Below are 20,376 nucleotides of genomic sequence, written 5' to 3' on the forward strand. Positions count from 1 at the left end.
ATAAAGTACTCATTAATTGCAAAAAAGAAAAGAGTAACTTTATAATGAAGAAGCCAGGCAGACTCCATGTAATCCAGTGATCAAAATGAAAATTATCAGAAATGGGACAACTGGAGATCATATGTCACCTAATACATAAAATGAGAAAAATGTCTCTGTCACACATGAGCTAAAGATACATAACCTGAATCTAATCACAAGGATGTATCAGGCAAACCCAAATTGAGGGACATCCTACAAAATAATTGATCTGAAATCTTCAAAAGTTTCAAGGTTATGGAAGTTGGGAAAAAGATCAAGAAACTGGTCAAGTGGAAAACCTGATAACTGAGTTGCAATGAGTAATTGTAAATTTTATCTTTTCATGATAAAGGACAATATTGGCAACTGGAAAAACTTGAATAGAAACTAAGGATGATATGGTTATAATGTATGAATGTTAATTTTCTGATTTTGATGGGTGTCTTCCACATATGTAGGTAATTTCCTTGTTTGCAGAAAATACACACTAAAATATTCAGAGGTAAGAGAACATCAGTTTGTCACTCACTCTCAAATGATTCATGAAAAATAGTTCCTTGTACTATATATGTAATTTTCCTATAAGTTTCTGACTGTTCCAAATTAATTTTCTTTATTTTTAAAATTGAGAAATCATGGGGCGCCTGGGTGGCTCAGTCGTTAAGCGTCTGCCTTCGGCTCAGGTCATGATCCCAGGGTCCTGGGATCAAGTTCCGCATCAGGCTCCCTGCTCCACGGGAAGCCTGCTTCTCTCCCTTTCCCACTCCCCCTGCTTGTGTTCCCTCTCTCGCTGTGTCTCTCTCTGTCAAATAAATAAATAAAATCTTAAAAAAAAAAAAAATTGAGAAATCATATGTAATTTGGCCATTGGTCTATATTCAATCATAGCCTTATTCTTTCCTTTTTAAAAAATTCTATATTCCTAATTCTAGTTTATGAAATCCAAAAAAGTTGAATTTATTTGGTATCATTAATGTCATCTTTAAAAAGAAAGTAGCTGAATTTTTTTATAAAATAAGCTTAAATAAAAAACTATTCAAGTATAGCAAAGAGGACCTATTAAGATGCTAGCCATCCTCATATTTTATACTGTAACATTGTTTTTCAATTGCTTAGAACCCTAATAATCTAAATGACGAGTTCCTGACACACCATTTTTATAAACTTTAAATATAAATAAAATTATAAATAAAAAGAAATCAAATAAATTATTTTTTTTTAAGACTTTATTTATTTGAGAGAGAGAGAAAGCACATGAGACGGGGGAGGGTCAGAGGGAGAAGCAGACTCCCTGCTGAGCAGGGAGCCCGATGCGGGACTCGATCCTGGGACTCCAGGATCATGACCTGAGCCGAAGGCAGTTGCTTAACCAACTGAGCCACCCAGGCGCCCAAGAAATTCTTTAAAAAGAGCTAACCAGGGGTGCCTGGGTGGCTCAGTTGGTTAAGCGCCTAACTCTTGATTTCGGCTTAGGTCATGATCTCAGGGTCATGGGATGGAGCCCCGATTTGGGGCTCTGCACTCACCAGGGAGCCTGCTTTCGAGTCTCTTCCTCCCCCTCTCTGCTCCTCCCCCGCTTGTGCACACACACTCTCTCTAAAATAAATAAATAGGGGCGCCTGGGTGGCTCAGTCAGTTAAGCGGCTGCCTTCGGCTTGGGTCATGATCCCAGGGTCCTAGGATCGAGCCCCACGTCTGGCTCCCAGCTCAGCAGGAAGCCTGCTTCTCCCTCTCCCTCTGCCTGCCGTTCTGCCTACTTGTGCTCTCTCTCTGTCGAGTAAATAAATAAAATCTTTAATTAATTAATTAATTAATTAATTAAATCTTTTTAAAGAAAAGCTAGCCAAATGCAAGAGGAATGATTTCATTAGAAAAGCATCATTTGCAGTTCCTAATGAAATAACAGATCTAGTCAACAGTGTCAGTGGTTGCTAAGACTATTAGGTGAAAGTAGATGGAGAACTTTATTAGATGTACTGACATGACCTACAATCTTAAAATTACTAACTATGAGAAAAAGACATTATATTCCTCCTGATATGTTGCTATGTAGATGGGAAGTACACAGAACTATCTATGAAATTTTTTTTTTTTTAAGATTTTATTTGAAAGAGACTGTGCATGAGCAGTGGGTGGGGAGGGGTAGAAAGAGAGGGAGAAGTAGACTCCCCACTAATTCCCCTCAATCCTAGGACCCCAAGATCACGACCTGAGCCAAAGGCAGACACAAAGGCACGCACAAAGGCACGACTGGAATATTCTTAAAAAGATAAAAAATTTAAAACTGAACCTTAATCTGTATCTGACTCTAAACACCAATTGACAAGAAGTAAAGAAAATAAAGGAACATATTGAATACACAAAGGAGAATAAAATCAACCAAATTCAGAATGTAAAAAATGTTATAGGATAAATGATACAGTTTCTTCAACAAACAAATGGTATTTTAAAGGGAAGGGGGAGAGGGGCACCTGGGTGGCTCAGTCAGTTAAACATCTGACTTTTTTTTTTTTTTAAGATTTTATTTATTTATTTGACAGAGAAAGACACAGCGAGAGAGGGAACACAAGCAGGAGTGGGAGAGGGAGAAGCAGGCTTTCGCTGAGCAGGGAGCCCGATGCAGGGCTCAATCCCAGGACCCTGGGATCATGACCTGAGCCGAAATCAAGAGTTAGGCACTTAACCGACTAAGCCACCCAGGCGCCCCAAACGTCTGACTCTTGATTTCAGCGCTGTTCAATGATCTCAGGGTTGTGAGATAGAGCCCCAAGCTGGGATCCACACTCAGTGGGGAGCCTGCTTGAGATTCTCTCTTTCTCTCACTCTCCTTCTGCCCCTCTCCCCACTCACATGTGTTCTCTCTAAAATAAATAAATAAATAAAATCTTTTTTAAAGGGGGGCAAGGGGGAGAAACTGGATATTATTATATAGATATAGATATGCATATACATAAGGAGGGGAGTATTAAGAGACATAATAACCAAAAGCAATATGTGAAGATCTTTTTTGGACCTTAATTTAAATAAACCAGTTAGAAATAGGTATTCAGCAGCTGCCAAAAATAAGGAAGATCTCAAAAAAAAGGAAGATCTCTATGAACTGTGATTTCTAAAATATATTGTTTTTTTTTGTTTTTTGGGTTTTTTTTTAAGATTTTTATTTATTTGAGAGAGAATGAGAGAGAGAGAGCATGCGCGCACGCACGTGAGAGGGGGAAGGGTCAGAGGGAGAAGCAGACTCCCCACTGAGCAGGGAGCCCGATGTGGGACTCAATCCTGGGACTCCAGGATCATGACCTGAGCCTAAGGCAGTCGCTTAACCAACTGAGCCACCCAGGTGCCCCCTAAAATATATTGTTAATGGAAAAAAGTAAAGTGCAGGGATGGTTGGGTGGCTCAGTCCTTAACCATCTCCTTTGGCTCAGGTCATGATCCCGAAGTCCTGGGATCGAGTCCCACATCTGGCTCCTTGCTCACTGACAAATAAATATTTTAATAAATAAAACAAGCTTCACTCTTTAAAAAAAAGAGAAAAGTAAAGTGAAAAAGTGCATATATACGGGTGTCTGCCTGGCGCAGTTGGTACAGCAAGCATGTATGAACTTGAGTTTGAGCCATACTTTGGGTGTGGAGTCTACTTTAAAAAAAAAGACCCTCAACTCTATGGTCAACTAATCTTCGACAAAGCAGGAAAGAATGTCCAATGGAAAAAAGACAGTCTCTTCAACAAATGGTGTTGGGAAAATTGGATAGCCACATGCAGAAGAATGAAACTGGACCATTTCCTTACACCACACACAAAAATAGACTCCAAGTGGTTGAAAGACCTCAATGTGAGACAGGAGTCCATCAAAATCCTAAAGGAGAACACAGGCAGCAACCTCTTTGACCTCAGCAGAAGCAACTTCTTCCTAGAAACATCGCCAAAGGCAAGGGAAGCAAGAGCAAAAATGAACTATTGGGACTTCATCAAGATAAAAAGCTTTTGCACAGCAAAGGAAACAGTCAACAAAACCAAAAGACAACTGACAGAATGGGAGAAGATATTTGCAAATGACATATCAGATAAAGGGCTAGTATCCAAAATCTATAAAGAACTCATCAAACTCAACACCCAAAGAACAAAGAATCCAATCAAGAAATGGGCAGAAGACATGAACAGACATTTTTCCAAAGAAGACATCCAAATGGCCAAGAGACACATGAAGAAGTGCTCAATATCGCTCGGCATCAGGGAAATCCAAATCAAAACCTCAATGAGATACCACCTCCCACCAGTCAGAATGGCTAAAATTAACAAGTCAGGAAACGACAGATGTTGGCGGGGATGCGGAGAAAGGGGAACCCTCCTACACTGTTGGTGGGAATGCAAGCTGGTGCAGCCACTCTGGAAAACTGTATGGAGGTTCCTCAAAAAGTTGAAAATAGAGCTACCATATGATCCAGCAATTGCACTACTGGGTATTTACCCCAAAGATACAAAAGTAGGGATCCGAAGGGGTACGTGCACCCCGATGTTTATAGCAGCAATGTCCACAATAGCCAAACTGTGGAAAGAGCCAAGATGTCCATTGACAGATGAATGGATAAAGAAGATGTGGTATATATATACAATGGAATATTATGCAGCCATCAAAAGGAATGAGATCTTGCCATTTGCAACGACGTGGATGGAACTGGCGGGTATTATGTTGAGTGAAATAAGTCAAACAGAGAAAGACATGTATCATATGATCTCACTGATATGAGGAATTCTTAATCGCAGGAAACAAACTGAGGGTTGCTGGAGTGGGGGGTGGGGTGGGAGGGATGGGGTGACTGGGTGATAGACACTGGGGAGGATATGTGCTCTGGTAAGCACTGTGAATTTTGCAAGACTGTTGAATCTCAGATCTGTACCTCTGAAACAAATAATGCAATATATGTTAAGAAAAAAAAAAGAAGAAGAAGAAGGTAGCGGGAGGGGAAGAATGAAGCAGGGGAAATTGGAGGGGTGGACGAACCATGAGAGACGATGGACTCTGAAAAACAAACTGAGGGTTCTAGAGGGGAGGGGGGTGGGAAGATGGGTTAGCCTGGTGGTGGGTATTGAGGAGGGCACATTCTGCATGGAGCACTGGGTGTTATGCACAAACAATGAATCATGGAACACTTCATCTAGAACTAATGATGTAACGTATGGGGATTAACATAAGAATTAAAAAAAAAAAGTATACCTAGTATGCTACTTTGTATGTAAGGAGATGAAAATAACATATGCATCATTTAATTTTGCAGAAAGAAACAGGAAAATAAAACAAATGAACAAAATAGGTTAACTACCATGGTGTGGGGATGGCAAAGTGGAAAAGCAAGGGAGAGAGGGATACTTAATACAACTTTCTATATAGTTTTGACTTTTAGAATTACATTAATAAACAAGAATGGGGGGGACATAAAACCTAATACAAAGAGAAGCAAATCCGACTATATTTCAAATGAGTAAAATAACCACAATGAAAAGAAAAAGGATTAATTCAAGTAACTTTTAAATACAGTATTTTGACTCAAACTGAAGATAAAAAGAACTAGAAACAAATCTCAAATTCTTCTTAGTAGGTCTGTTTTTCCTAGGGGTAGGAGTATAGAAATTATGAAGCTATTTTTTGTGTATGGTGGGACTGAGGAAATGCATATATATATCTGTTGATGGGAGCCAGTACTTTCACTGTAGAAGAAATGGAAAACAATTAAAGAATGGGGAAAGGTAAAGAAGAGCCCTAAGGGGCTGGATAAGAACTAGAGATAATTGGGCGCCTGGGTGGCTCAGTTGGTTAAGCGACTGCGTTCGGCTCAGGTCATGATCCTGGTGTCCCTGGATCGAGTCCCGCATCCCGCTCCCCGGCAGGGAGTCTGCTTTGCCCTCTGACCCTATCCCCTCTCATGTGTTCTCCCTCATTCTCTCTCTCTCAAATAAATAAATAAAATCTTAAAAAAAAAAAAAAAAAAGAACTAGAGATAATCAGTATAAAAACTCATGATTTCTAGCTCTGTCTTCTAAAAGGGCTTATACAGGGGTGCCTGGGTGGCTCAGTCGTTAAGCATCTGCCTTCCGCTCACGTCATGACCCCGGGGTCCTGGAATCCAGCCCCGCATCAGGCTCCCTGCGCAGCAGGAAGCCTGCTTCTCCCTCTCCCACTCCCCCTGCTTGTATTCCCTCTCTTGCAGTCTCTATCTCTGTCAAATAAATAAATAAAATCTTTTAAAAAATAAAAATAAAAAAAATAAAAGGGCCTATAGAAGCAGTGACACTCTAGTAGCAATGAGCAAACCTAGCACCCAGATTTTGGGTTCTTTTCTTTCTTTTTTTTTTTTTTAAGATTCTACCCACTCATTTGAGAGAGAGAAAGCACAAGCGGGGTAGGGGCAGAGGGAAAGGGAGAAATAGATTCCCTGCTGAACACAGAGCAGGACGTGGGGCTTGATCCCAGGACCCCAAGATCATGACCTGAGCCGAAGTCAGATGCTTAAGCAACTGAGCCACCCAGGCACCCCCAGATTTTGGTTTCTAGGTACCATTCCTCAGTAAGAGAAACCAGGGCTCCTTGAAAAAACAGCTGATTTCAGGGCAGAGATAGTGAAGGAAACAGATGGCCCTGGAACATCTTGTTCCAAAGTAAAGAAGCAAACATATAATGGGGGCATGTCAAAAAGAAACAGGACCAAGGGGTACCTGGGTGGCTCAGTCGGTTAAGCATCCGACTCTTGGTTTCAGCTTAGGTCATAGTCTCAGGGTTATGGGATCAAGCCACACCTAGGGCTCCATGCTGTGAGGACAGAGTCTGCTTGGGATTCTTTCCCCCTCCCACTCCCCCCCCTTTATCCCCACCTTGCGAGCACATATGCGCGCGCGCGCTCTCTCTCTCAAATAAATAAATAAATAAAATCTTCAAAGAAAGAAAAAGGACCAAGATAGATGGGCCAAATCCCACAGGTCAAATTTGAGACACTCTTAGCATCAAAATAAAGAAGATGAGCAACAGGTTACAATCTATTAAATAAAGAATAAATGAGGCCACACTGGTTTGAGGATAGATGTGGAAAATCATTTTACAACTATCATAGTAAAAACTGATCCAGGAAAAGATGTGGATAGATGTGGAAAATCACCATTTTGATTCAGGAACCATCAACAGATGCTAAACGAGGCAGAGGGAGAGGGAGGATTCTGATAAGGCACAGGATATTTACATAATCTGGAGGTATTTCCCCACAACTGCAGCTGACCCTTGCACAACACAGGTTTGAACTATGAGGATCCACTTATACACAGATTTTTTTTCAATAAATATGGTATAGTACTGTAAGTGTATTTTCTCTTATGATTTTATGAATGCCATTTTCTTTTTTCTAGCTTACTATATTGCCATTTTCTTTTTTCTAGCTTACTATAATACAGCATATAATATATACAACATACAAAATATGTGTTAAATATTTGTGTTAACAGTAAGGCATGGCCAACTGTAGGCTATTAGTAGTTCAGTTTTTCCGGAGTCAGATTTTCAACTGCAAGGGATTGGGGGTTTGCACCCCTAACCCCCACGTGCTTTAAAGGTCAACTGTACTTAATTTGCAAAAAAGGAAAAAATAACGGTGAACAGGAAAAAAAAAAATGGTAGTGGAGAAAATGGATTAACAACTTATATGAGGGAGACATCATGCTCCTCTGATTGTGATAATTTGAAAAAGACATAACATTATTTATATAGTATTCCAACCAAAAAATTCAAACCTAACTCTATTCATGAGGAAACCAATTCATATTGAAGACTTTGATATAAATGGGCTATTAGTCCTTAAAAAAAATCAATATCCTGGGTGCCTGGGTGGCTCAGTTGGTTAAGCGACTGCCTTCGGCTCAGGTCATGATCCTGGAGTCCCGGGATCGAGTCCCGCATCGGGCTCCCTGCTTGGCAGGGAGCCTGCTTCTCCCTCTGGCCCTCCCCCCTCTCATGTGCTCTCTCTCATTCTCTCTGTCTCAAATAAATAAATAAAATCTTAAAAAAAAAAAAATCAATATCCTGAGAAACAAAGGCTCAAGAACTAGTCGAAGCTAAAGAAGATTAACAATATAAGACAACTAAATGAAATGAAATATCCTGGACTGTATCTTGTACTAGAAAAGACAATTCGTTGTAAAGGATATTATTGTGACACCTGACATAACCGGAAATACAAACTATAGCACAGATAAAAGTAACATATCAATGTTAAACTTCATGAATTTGATAAATGTACTTGTTTACATAAAAGAGTATCATTGCTCTTAGGAAATACATATTGTACTACTTGAATAGCAAGGCAGAAAGAGGGATGATGTATGCAATCGACTCTCAAATAGTTCAGAGAAAAACGTGTGTGTGACATGTATAAAGAGAAGGAAAAAGCATGGGCAAAACGTAAACAAGTAGGCAAACTGGGTAACAGTATAGGAGTTCTTTAGTGTTATTTTTGCAATTTTTCCATAAACCTGAATTTCAAATTCAAAAAAGATGAAAATTGAATATGACAGGGTATTAGATGGCATTGAGGAATTAATGTTATATTTGGTGGTATGTGGTAATTCTATAATGGGTTTGGGTTTGGTTGTTTTGTTTTTTTTTTTTTAAGGGTTCTTACCTCTCCTAGATATGAGAGATACAGTATATACTTAGGTATTTATGCCAGGAATTTGCTTTAAAATACTTCAGAAGGGGGCGCCTTGGTGGCTCAATCGGTTAAGCATCTGCCTTCGGCTGAGGTCATGATCCCTGGGTCCTGGGATGGAGCCCCACATCTGGCTCCCTGCCCAGCTGGGAGTCTGCTTCTCTCGCTCCCTCTGCCTCTGCACCTAACCCCGCTCTTGCTCTCTCTCTCTCTCAAATAAATAAAATAAATAAAAGCTTTTAAAATAATAAAAAAATATTTCAGAAGTATGGTCAACTAAAATGTAAAGGATAAAAAGATGGCTCAAGGTGTAAAGATAGAGTCCTACAGGATTTGATGATGGTCTTTCATCTTTTAGAACTCCGAAAAGATGTTCTCACCTCCTGTTTTATGGCAAAGATTATTTCTGCCTCACAGAGAACTGGCAGTCAAAACACTGTAAACATCACGAAACGAGTAAAATTAGTAACAAAACATAGTAAACATCACGAAACGAGTAAAATTAGTTAATGGTAGAAAGAAATTTAAAAAAACAATAAACTCAATCACACAAAATATGTGAGGAGGAAAAATGTTAAGTCTACCCCAAAAAAGTACCTTTATTCAAAACTTATTGGCGAACGCAATTTCCAGAGAATAATTCAAGTTCTTCTGGTTTTTTTCCACCACAGACGAGCCTAAGAAATCGCATCTATTCCTCAGTGCTCAATTTACACTAAAGAACGTCGAACAGAAGCTTCCCCACGACCACCTCGCACAAATCACCGGCTCATCCCCAGGGACCCCTCCGGGGTCTTCTACCCGACCCTGCGGCGTAGGCTTGGGAGGGAGGGCGGCCCTCCGCCCCGTGGGGTGCTCACCGCGGCGCCCCCCTGGACCGCCAGGGGCCGGAGGACCAGGGTCCGGCCGAGGGCTGGCGCGCACCGGAGGTCGTCCCACGCCGGCGGGAGGGCGACCCGGCCCCCGGAGCTCCCGCGCCTCCGTCAGCCCGAGGATGCGGCGGCGGGAGGGCGACGCGGGGAGGCTGGGGAGGGCCGAGCGCGAGGGAAGGACGAGGGCCCGGGGTGCGGCGGCAGAAGGCGGGGAGTGAGGGGTGAGGGAGGTCGCGGACGCGCACGACGCGAGGGTGGAAGTAGCGACCGAGGAGCCCGCGAACGCGGGCGGCCCCGCAGTGCGGGGAGGGGCGGCGGCCGGGAGCGGCGGGAATCTGCGGGCAGTTACCTGGGCCGGGGCCCCGCCCGTCCGAGGCGGGGAAGGCGCGGCGAGGCGGAGGGCGAAACCCGAAGCGTGGCGAGGAGGCCGAAGGGCGCCCACCAAGGGCCCAGCCGTCCGCCCAGACCAGACGCGAGCCGGCGCCGTGGCGACGGCGAAGGGCGGGGAAGAAGACGCTGGCACCGCCAAGGCGCCTGCTCGCAGCCGGCCGGGAGCGCGGGCGGGAAGCTCGTGATGCTCCTCCCTCCTTCCTCCTCTTCCCGCTGCCGCTCCGTGTTCCCGCCCCTCGTTTTCCAAGCCGCCCGGAGCTCTCGGCTGCAGGCTTCCGCCTCCCGCTACCGGGCTCCCGCGCGGGCTCCCACTGCCCGCCCCGCGCCCCCCGCCCCGGTCTCCTCAGCTTCGGCCGGGGGTTCATCCCTTCGGCGCGCTTCAGACGCCGGCCTCTTGAGTGCCCAGGAGCTGCGCGGCGCTTTTCCGGGAACTGTTTACTAGCCGACTAATGTGTAACTCCCGGGATGTCACCTCCCTTGTGGAGACCTCCCAGGACCCGTAAATAAAAGGGTCACACAAGGCACTCCACGGATCAGATGTGCAACCTACAGCGCTAAGGAAAGCGTGTCTGTACTCGCCATCCTAGTGACTTGTTAGTTTACGATAGTTTGGGCTTCCTTTGCCCCAGCCCTAGTCCAGCGTACTGATTGGGGACAGGGGTCACCAACAACCAGCTCTAGAGTTCTGTCTAGCCTGAAAAAGCATTTTTTCCTGTAACTTAAATTTTAATGCCTTAGGCAGTGGCATGCTTTGTTTCCCTCCTCACCCTTCTCTTACACGTTGATGTCATGGGCCTGGTTTGGGAGATTTTGTTTTGTATTCTACAATGTTTCTTTATTGAGCATTTGCTTCATTCTCCATTTACACTATAATAACATTACCGAAGTTCTCATACATAAACATTTGTGTACAATCTGGTTTTATTCTTTAATATCAGAAACAATGAGTCAATATATATGTTAAAGTTTTTGACTTAGTGTTTCTCAATTCTGGCTGCATATTAGAATTACTTGGAGAGGGGCGCCTGGGTGGCTCAGTTGGTTAAGCGACTGCCTTCGGCTCAGGTCATGGTCCTGGAGTCTCGGGATCGAGTCCCGCATCGGGCTCCCTGCTCGGCGGGGAGTCTGCTTCTCTCTCTGACCCTCTTCCCTCTCATGCTCTCTCTCATTCTCTCTCTCAAATAAATAAAATCTTAAAAAAAAAAAAAAAAAAGAATTACTTGGAGAGCTTTTAAAAAAATGTTGGCACTTGGGGTCCACTACTGAAGATTCTGATTTGATTGATCCGGGATAGAACCCACGTTTGTCTTGCGTTTAGAAGTTCCCCAGGTCTGGCAGTGCCTAGGTGGCTCAGTCCTTTGAGTGTAGACTCTTGATTTGGCTCAGGTCATGATCTCAGCGTAGTGAGATGAGTCTCGGGTCAGGCTGGCTGTGGGCGTGGAGCCTGCTTGAGCTTTTCTCCCTCTCTCGCTGCCTCTCCCCCTGCTTGTGCTCTCTTTCTCGCTCTCAAATAAATAAAATCTCTAGAAGTTCCCCTGTCTTTACTGGAATTAAAATGTAAAAAAGGGCGCCTGGGTGGCTCAGTTGGTTAAGCGACTGCCTTCGGCTCGGGTCATGATCCTGGAGTCCCTGGATCGAGTCCCGCATCGGGCTCCCTGCTCGGCAGGGAGTCTGCTTCTCCCTCTGACCCTCCTCCCTCTCATGCTCTCTGTCTCTCATTCTCTCTGTCTCAAATAAATAAATAAAATCTTAAAAAAAAAAAATGTAAAAAATAAAAATCACACTTAAAAAATAAAATAATATTTCCCCAGGTGATTCAAATGTGAAGTCAAGATAGAGCCTGATATGTATATTACAAAATCGACATTCTTAATCATAATACTAATTCACAGCCCTCCAGCATCATGAACATTGCATATTGGCCTCATTTGAATCTTTGTCAAATAGGTGATAATGGTAACTCATTATCTTAATATGCATTTTTGATTTCTAGTGAGATTGAACATTTTTCAAATATTTACTCTCCATTTGTAGTTTTCCTTTTATGAATTGTCTCTTTATATTTCCTGACCATTTGTTCAATTGCATTGTTCAAGTTTTTATTATTGTAAATAATTACTTATGAGAATTAAGTAATTATTCTGCCAAATAGAGCAAATTTGGCACCCAAGAATCAAGTAATTTTACTTGGAGACTTGAAACTGAAAATGAAAACTTTGTTAGGTGGTATCTATCTTCCTTTTTTTTTTTTTTTTCCTCATTAAACTTTTGTTTTAGGGGCACCTGGGTGGCTCAGTCATTAAGTGTCTGCCTTCAGCTCAGGTCATGATCCCAGGGTCCTGGGATCAAGCCACACAACGGGCTTCTTGCTTGGCGGGAAGCCTGCTTCTCCCTCTCCCACTCCCCCTGCTTGTGTTCCCTTTCTCACTGTGTCTCTCTCTCTGTCAAATAAATAAATAAAATCTTTAAAAATAAATAAATAAATAAATAAATAAATAAATAATAAACTTTTGTTTTAATGGGTCTCAAAATTCTGTGACAGATTTTTGGTCAAGTTGTTTCCATTAAAAAGTACTGATTTTAAAAACGAATAACTTAAAACTAATAACTTAAATACACACACAAAAAAATCAAGTGGTCCACAAAACATTCTCCTTTCCTTCTGAGGGTTTTACAAATGCACTGTTATCATTAACCAGTCTTTTACATGAAACCTAAATGGCCAATTGACACAAACCGTTCTGAGACCATTCTTCCACCACTCATTAAGACTGGGGTGGCAGGTATTGAGGATAATATTCATTTAGCTTTCTGAGCTTTCTGGGCAGACTTGGTAACCTTACCAGCTCCAGCTGCCTTCTTGTCCACTGCTTTGATGACACCCACATTAACTGTCTGTCTCATGTCATGAACAGCAAAATGACCCAGAGAAGGATAGTCAGAGAAGCTGTTAACATACATAGGCTTGCCCGGAAACATATCAACAATGGCAGCATCACCAGATTTCAAGAACTTGGGACCATCTTCCAGCTTTTTTCCAGAACGACGATCTATCTTCTCCTTCACCTCAGCAAACTTGCAAGCAATGTGAGCTGGGTCACAGTCCAGCACAGGTGCATATCCAGCACTGATTTGACCTGGCTGGTTCAGGATAATCCTCTGAGCCATGAAGCCAGCTGCTTCCATGGGTGGGTCATTTTTGCTGTCACCAGCCACGTTGCCACGATGAACATGTTTTACAGATACATTCTTGACATTGAAGCCCAGTTATCCCCAGGAAGAGCCTCACTTAAATCTTCGTGGTGCATTTCAACAGACTTTACTTCAGTCGTAACATTGACTGGAGCAAAGACGACCGCCATGCCAGGTTTAAGAACACCAGTCTCCACTTGGCCCACAGGGACAGTACCAATACCACCAATTTTGTAGACATCCTGGAGAGGCAGATGCAAGGGCTTCTCAGTTGGACAAGTAGGTGACAAAATGCAATTGCAATCCAGAGCTTCAAGCAGTGTGGTTCCACTGGCATTCCCATCTTTACGGGTGATTTTCCGTCCCTTGAACCAAGGCATGTTAGCACCTGGTTCCAGCATGTTGTCACCATTCCAACCGGAAATTGGCACAAATGCTGTTGTGTTGGGGTCGAAGCCAAGTTTCTTTTTTTTTTTTTTTTAAAGATTTTATTTATTTATTTGAGAGAGAGAATGAGAGAGAGCACATGAGAGGGAGGAGGGTCAGAGGGAGAAGCAGACTCCCTGCCGAGCAGGGAGCCCGATGCGGGACTCGATCCTGGGACTCCAGGATCATGACCTGAGCTGAAGGCAGTCACTTAACCAACTGAGCCACCCAGGCGCCCCGAAGCCAAGTTTCTTAATATAGGTGCTGACTTCCTTAATGATTTCCTTGTATCTCTTCTGGCTGTAGGGTGGCTCAGTGGAATCCATTTTGTTAACACCAACAATTCGTTTTTTACACCCAGTGTGTAAGCCAGAAGGGCATGCCCGTTCTTAGAGATACCTGCTTCAAATGCATCAACACAAGCAGCCACAATCAGGACAGCACAGTCAGCTTGAGATATGCCTGTAATCATGTTTTTGAGAAAGTCTCTGTGTTCTGGGGCATCAGGACATAGTACTTGCTGGCCTCAAATTTCCACAGGGAGATATCAAGGGTGATACCACGTTCACAGTCAGCTTTCAGTTTAGCCAAGACCCAGGCATACTTGAAGGAGGCCTTTCCCATCTCAGCAGCCTCCATCTCAGATTTTTCAATAGTTCTTTTGTCGATCCCACCACATTGGCAGATCAGATGCTGGTAGTGGTAGACTTGCCCGACTCTACATGTCCAATGGCGATGATGTTGATGTGAGTCTTTTCCTTTCCCATTTTGGTTTAGGTTTAGCAGTAGTTGTATGACACCTGTGTTCTGGCAACAAACCTGTTGTGAAAAAACTAGGTGGTATCTATCTTTTTTTTTTTTTTTAGGATTTTATTTATGTATTTGACAGAGAGAGAGAGCACAAGCAAGGGGAGGGGCAGGCAGAGGGAGAAGGAGAAGCAGGCTCCACGCTGAGCAGAGAGCCTGACGTGGGGCTCCATAGCAGCACCCTGGGATCATGACCTGAACCAAAGGCAGATGCTTAACTGACTGAGCCACCCAGGCGCCCCGATATCTATCTTCCATATAAAGAAGTGAATGTCACTGATTCAATGAATGGGTAGTAATGATAGCTTTGTACTGTGTCAACTTGGCTATGATGAATCCCTTTCCCAAAATATTATTTAAAAGTATCATTTCTGCTATGGTAGCAAAAGGCTACAGATGTCTCAGATCCTACACTGTCACACTGCACCAACCTGAAAAAAAAGATCTATTTCTTCAACCTGTGCTTCACTCTGATTGGAACAATTTAAGTCACATATCCACTTTGAGTCAATCCCTTGTCCTAAAAAAGAAAAAAAAAAGCATTGATTGGTTTAGGCTTTAGTTAAGTGTCATTTATAGGCTAATCACTGTGACAAGGTAAGTTACAAGATTGCAGTAGCAATAGCTAATCATGTTTTTTCCCTGTCACCTGAAATGTGGCCATTTTATATTTTAAGTATGCTTCCCATTGCTCGTCATTTGGAGGGTCAATTTATCAAGTACTTGGGCAGACAATGAAGAAGTATCCAGAAGTCATTTTGACCATCTTCCAGTTCAACAGGAACTATTAAACTGAATTATGCAATCCGTTAGAGTTGCTAGAGTTGTCAGAGACAAAAGACTATTTCTCATGGCAAGCACTATGGATCCATATGTCATCTCAGTAATAGGGACTCATCCTCTGATTTCTCTTCTGAGGCTATAGTTCATTTTTTTTTTAAAGTTTTTTATTTATTAATTTGACAGAGAGGGAGAGACAGCCAGAGAGAGAACACAAGCAGGGGGAGTGAGAGAGGGAGAAGCAGGCTCCTCAGTGAGCAAGGAGCCTGATGCGGGACTCAATCCCAGGACCCTGGGCTCATGACCTGAGCTGAAGGCAGACGCTTAACAACTGAGCCACCCAGGTGTCCCTGAGGCTACACTTCAGAAAGAGACCCACAACAACTGTGTAACCTGACAGATGAACTGTGCTGGGATGCTTTGATAGTTTACCAAGCTGCTGTTCGTTCTTTATCTTTAGATGAGTGTAACAGTACTGTTGTAACATGCATCCTTTTAATTTCAAGTCCTGGGGTACCTGGGTGGCTCAGTCAGTTAAGTGTCTGCCTTTGGCTCAGGTCATGATCCCAGCGTCCTGGGATCAGTGTCCCCCATGCCCGCCCACCCCACCCCCCGGATGGGGGTTCCGTGCTCAGCAGGGAGCCTGCTTCTCCCTCTCCCTCCGCCTGTCTGCCTACTTGTGATCTCTCTCTCTCTGTCAAATAAATAAATAAATAAATCTTTATTTCAAGTCCTAAATTCTCCTCCTGTTTAAAGAGAAATTGGAGTTGTTATTTTTACTTTCGGAAAAGCCATCCAAAGGAAAAAGACAACCCATGTAGAGGAAAAAAAGTAGGTCAAAAAGTAAGACTGGCCCAAATTCCTCCGCTATCAAGATAGGACATAGGAAAGAATATATATGCTTTTAGGTTCTATATCTCGACTGGGTGGTAACAAAGTGTGTTCACTTTGAGAAAACTTATCCTATGATTTGTGTGCTATTCTGTATGTTATTTCAATTAAAATCAGGGTTTTGTTTCGTTTTGTTGTTTTGTTTGGAGGGGGCATGCAGAGGGAGAGGTAGTGAGAGAATCCCAAGCAGGCTTCACATCTAGCACAGAGCCTGACACAGGGCCTGAAATCACAGACCAGAGATCATGACCTGAGCTGAAATCGAGAATTGGATGCTCAACTGACTGAGACACCCAGGTGCCTCAAAATCAGTTCTTAAAAAATCATATATTGGGGTGCCTGGCTGACTCAGTCAGTAGACCATGTGACTCTTGATTTTGGAGTGATGAGTTTGAGCCCCACACTGGGTGCAGAGATTACCTAAATAAATAGATAATTAATTTAAAAAAATAAATATCCTATATTGAAAGCTACCATTTATTTTTTTTTAAAGCTACTGTTTATTTCTTTTTTAAAAAATATTTTATTTATTTATTTGAAAGAGAGAGAGGGACGCTTGGGTGGCTCAGTCAGTTAAGCATCTGCCTTCGGCTCAGGTCATGATCCCAGGGTCCTGGGATAGAGTCCCATGTCGGGCTTCCTGCTCTGCGGGAGGCCTGCTTCTCCCTCTCCCACTCCCCCTGCTTGTGTTCCCTCTCTCGCTGTGTCTCTCTCTGTCAAATAAACAAATAAAATATTTAAAAAAATAGATAAATCTTTAAGAAAAGAAATGCCTCATCACCAACATTCTTAGTGGTCAGAAGTTATTTGTCAGGGTCTGTGAAGAGTTTGGGATTTTACTCATTGTGCAAACTAACAAACTCTTGTTACTATTTCATGAAGACTGCCAAAAACCATGAGACTCCTGGGGTTAGAGACTATTTCTCAAGGCAAAAGCAGTAACCGGAGTGTCAGTACAATGTCCACAAGGTTCCCCATACTTCCCAACTCCCACGGGCAATATAGGTGGCTAGAAGGATTAAGTGGGTTGTGTTACAGGAGAGGACTGTTGAGCTGGGAGATTTCTCACTTTTATAGTCAGTGGCAAGTAGGCCAACTCATTATCTCCGCAAACACAACCCTCAAAAATGGTCTGGATGAAGAGCAGTCATGGCTATGCATTCTTGGCATGACCTGCAAGGGCATGGACAGGCAGGGTCATGACCGATTGCCTATCCCATAAAATTGTATTGAAAAACACAGATAGCATTATCTGAGTCCAAAAATAATTCAGAAGAGTTGATCTGTCAATATAAAATCATTTTAGGAATACCTTCACCAAATTATTGAGCTGTTTTCTTTTTTATGATTGGCAGATACACATTTCTCCAATTATGAGAGACAGAGGCATACTCTATGGTAATGTAATTCTTTGAAAATAAAGCTGTAAAACAGTATGAAAATTAATACATTATTAATTTTATATTAACTATCACTCACCTAATGCCTATGTAAGGAAAGGCTATCCACTTCCATATACATCTTGTACACGATATTCTACACGGTGAATACTTAACATAGTTCTCACTGTACAGTTATTAGATTTTCACTTGAAGACACACACATACACAACAGATAAATTTCTTAACTGTACAGCATGATGATTATATGCTCTTCACTAAGTGGAAGTGGAGTATCATAAAGGTCTTCATCCTCATTGTCTTCATGTTGAGTAGGCTGAGGAGGAGGAAGAGGAGGGGCCGGTCTTGCACAGAGACACAGGGATGGCAGAAGCAAAGAGGTGGAGGAGGTGGAGGGGAGGCAGGCACATTCTGTGTAACTTTATTGAAATACATCATAATTTCTGTCTTCTTGCTCTTTCATTTTTCTAAAAATATTCTATGTGGTACCAATTTTTCTTCCACAATTTGCTTTAGTTTCAGTGCCCATATCATAGAAGGTCCATGTCATAAAGAAATCAAAAGCAGTCTCGAATAACCAGAACCCTTCTGCCTGATTGTCTAATGTCAGTTAGACATTTTGTCTGGCACTGCTTCTTCTGTCTTCATCATCTGCCATTTGTTTGGAAGTAATCATCTCTATCAAGGTGTTTTCTGTTAATTCCTTTGGTGGGATAGCTACTAGCTCTTGAATTTCTCCAGGATTCGTATCTTGAAAACTTTCAACCCCCACCCCCACCTTTTTTGCCATATCCAATCTCTTTCATATTTTCTTGATTTTGTCTTAAATCCTGTGAAGTCAGGCACAACATCTGGAAGTTTTCTCCAGCAGGAATTTATTGTTTCAGGCTTGATGGCTTTCAACGCTTTTTCTATAACAGCAATAACATCTTCAATTGTGTGATCCTCAGACTTTCATGATGTTCTCTCTATCGGGGTTCTCTTCCATAGCATTGACAGTTCTTTCCATAGAATACCATGTGTAATAAGCCTTAGGGGTCCTTATGACCCCCTGACCTAGAGACTGAATTAGAGATGTTGTGTTTAGGGACAAGTAGACCACTTCAATGCCTTCTGCGTCGAACTCACAAAGTTCTGGGTTGCCAGGGACATTGTACAGTATCAAAAGAACTTTATTTATTTATTTAAAAGATTTTATTTTTTTTTAAGATTTTATTTATTTATTTGACAGAGACAGAGACAGCGAGAGCAGGAACACAAGCAGGGGGAGTGGGAGAGGGAGAAGCAGGCTTCCTGCTGAGCCGGGAGCCCGATGTGGGACTCGATCCCAGGACCCTGGGATCATGACCTGAGCCGAAGGCAGTCACTTAACCAACTGAGCCACCCAGGCGCCCCTAAAAGATTTTATTTATTCATTTGAGAGAGAGAGAGACAGAGAGCACAAGCAAGGGGAGAGGCAGAGGGAGAAGCTGATGCCCCGCTGAGCCAGGAGCCCGACATGGGGCCCGATCCCAGGACCTGGAGATCATGACCTGAGCTGAAGGCAGACACTTAACCATCTGAGCCACCCAGGCGCCCCTCAAAAGAACTTTAAAAGGCAGTCCCGGGGACGCCTGGGTGGCTCAGTCATTAAGCGTCTGCCTTCAGCTCAGGTCGTAATCCCAGGGTCCTGGGATCGAGTCCCACATTGGGCTCCCAGCTCGGCAGGAAGCCTGCTTCTCCCTCTCCCACTCCCCCTGCTTGTGTTCCTGCTCTCGCTATCTCTCTATCAAATAAATAAATAAAATCTTAAAAAAAAAAAAAAAAGGCAGTCCCTTATAGCAAAGTACTTCCTGACATCAGGGACGAAGCATCAATGGAACCAATCTAGGAAAAGCGTTCTTGTTTTCCAAACTTTCTTGTTGTACAATAAAATACTGGCAGTTAGTGTTTATCTTTTCCCTTCCAGGCTCAGGGATTAGCAATTTTATAGATAAGGGCAGTCTGATCATAAACCTGATTGCATTTGCACAAAACAGTGAATTTAACTTATCCTTTCCTATCTTAATCCTGGTGCTCTCTCCTCCCCCTTACTAATAAATGTCCTTTGTGGAATTTTTTCCAGAATAAAGAACTTTTGTCTGCTTTAAATGCCTTTTAGGCAGATACCCTTTCTCCTCGTTGATTTTAATATAATCTGGGAACTTTTCAGCTTCCTCTTGGTTGGCAGAAGCTGCTTCTATTATCTTTTAAGTTTTATTTTTACTTTAGCGATCTCTACACCCGTGGGGCTTGAACTCATGATCTCATGCTCTTCCAACTGAGCCAGCTAGGCACCCTTATCTTGGTATTTTTTAAGCCAAATCACTTTCTAAAATTATCAAACCATCTTTTGCCGGCATTAAATTCTCCAGCGTTAGATCCTTCGCCTTCCTTTTGCTCTAAGTTATCATTTAATGACTTCACTTTTTCTTGAATCATTTTAGTCTACAGGTATGTCTTTTTTTTTTTTTAAGATTTTCATTCAAGAGTGAGCAAGCCAATGAGCAGGGGGAGGGGCGAAGGGAGAGGGAGAAGCAGACTCTCCCCTGAGCAGGGAGCCCAACGCAGGACTTCATCCCAGAATCCCAAGATTACAACCAAAGCCGAAGGCAGATGTGTAACCAACTGAGCCACCCAGGCGCCCCTAGTTATGCCTTTCTTATGGCAATCCTGCATGCACATAAAAGCTGCATCTTCAATACAAGATAAAAATGTATTTTGCAAAAAGTGCAAGGTTATCGTGCCTGCTGGTGTAGCTGCAGTGTTTGCTTTGTGACTTTTTTTTTACAATGGTCTTTACACTGGATTATCTTGAAATGGTGGGTAACCACAGTTGCAGACCTCATGCTATGATACATACCAAGCAATTCAACTTTTTCTTGTAATAT

General features: G+C 42.7%; 1 protein-coding gene and 1 pseudogene across 3 annotated transcripts in view; both read right to left on the reverse strand.

Annotated features, from left to right (window-relative positions):
• The window catches only part of LOC118006397 (ciliogenesis and planar polarity effector 1-like), a 136,598-nt gene extending 126,455 nt beyond the window's left edge, over positions 1 to 10,143 (reverse strand). The window contains exons 1-2 of one of the 3 annotated variants that reach the window (XR_004678062.1): positions 9,931 to 10,141; positions 9,038 to 9,145 (exon numbers count right to left, since the gene is read on the reverse strand). The gene's annotated coding sequence lies outside the window, so the exon portion shown is untranslated. Of the gene's footprint in view, positions 1 to 9,037; positions 9,146 to 9,930 lie in introns of all 3 variants that reach the window. The other 2 variants (XM_034999019.1, XM_034999020.1) reach the window with 2 other exon arrangements.
• Positions 10,144 to 12,755: 2,612 nt separating this feature from the next.
• On the reverse strand, positions 12,756 to 13,624 carry LOC118006352 (annotated as a pseudogene).
• Between the last annotated feature and the right edge of the window lie 6,752 nt (positions 13,625 to 20,376).

This window comes from Mirounga leonina, unplaced genomic scaffold, assembly GCF_011800145.1.
Source record: "Mirounga leonina isolate KUSES-001 unplaced genomic scaffold, KU_Mleo_1.0 Mir_96, whole genome shotgun sequence".
Classification (NCBI taxonomy): domain Eukaryota; kingdom Metazoa; phylum Chordata; class Mammalia; order Carnivora; family Phocidae; genus Mirounga; species Mirounga leonina.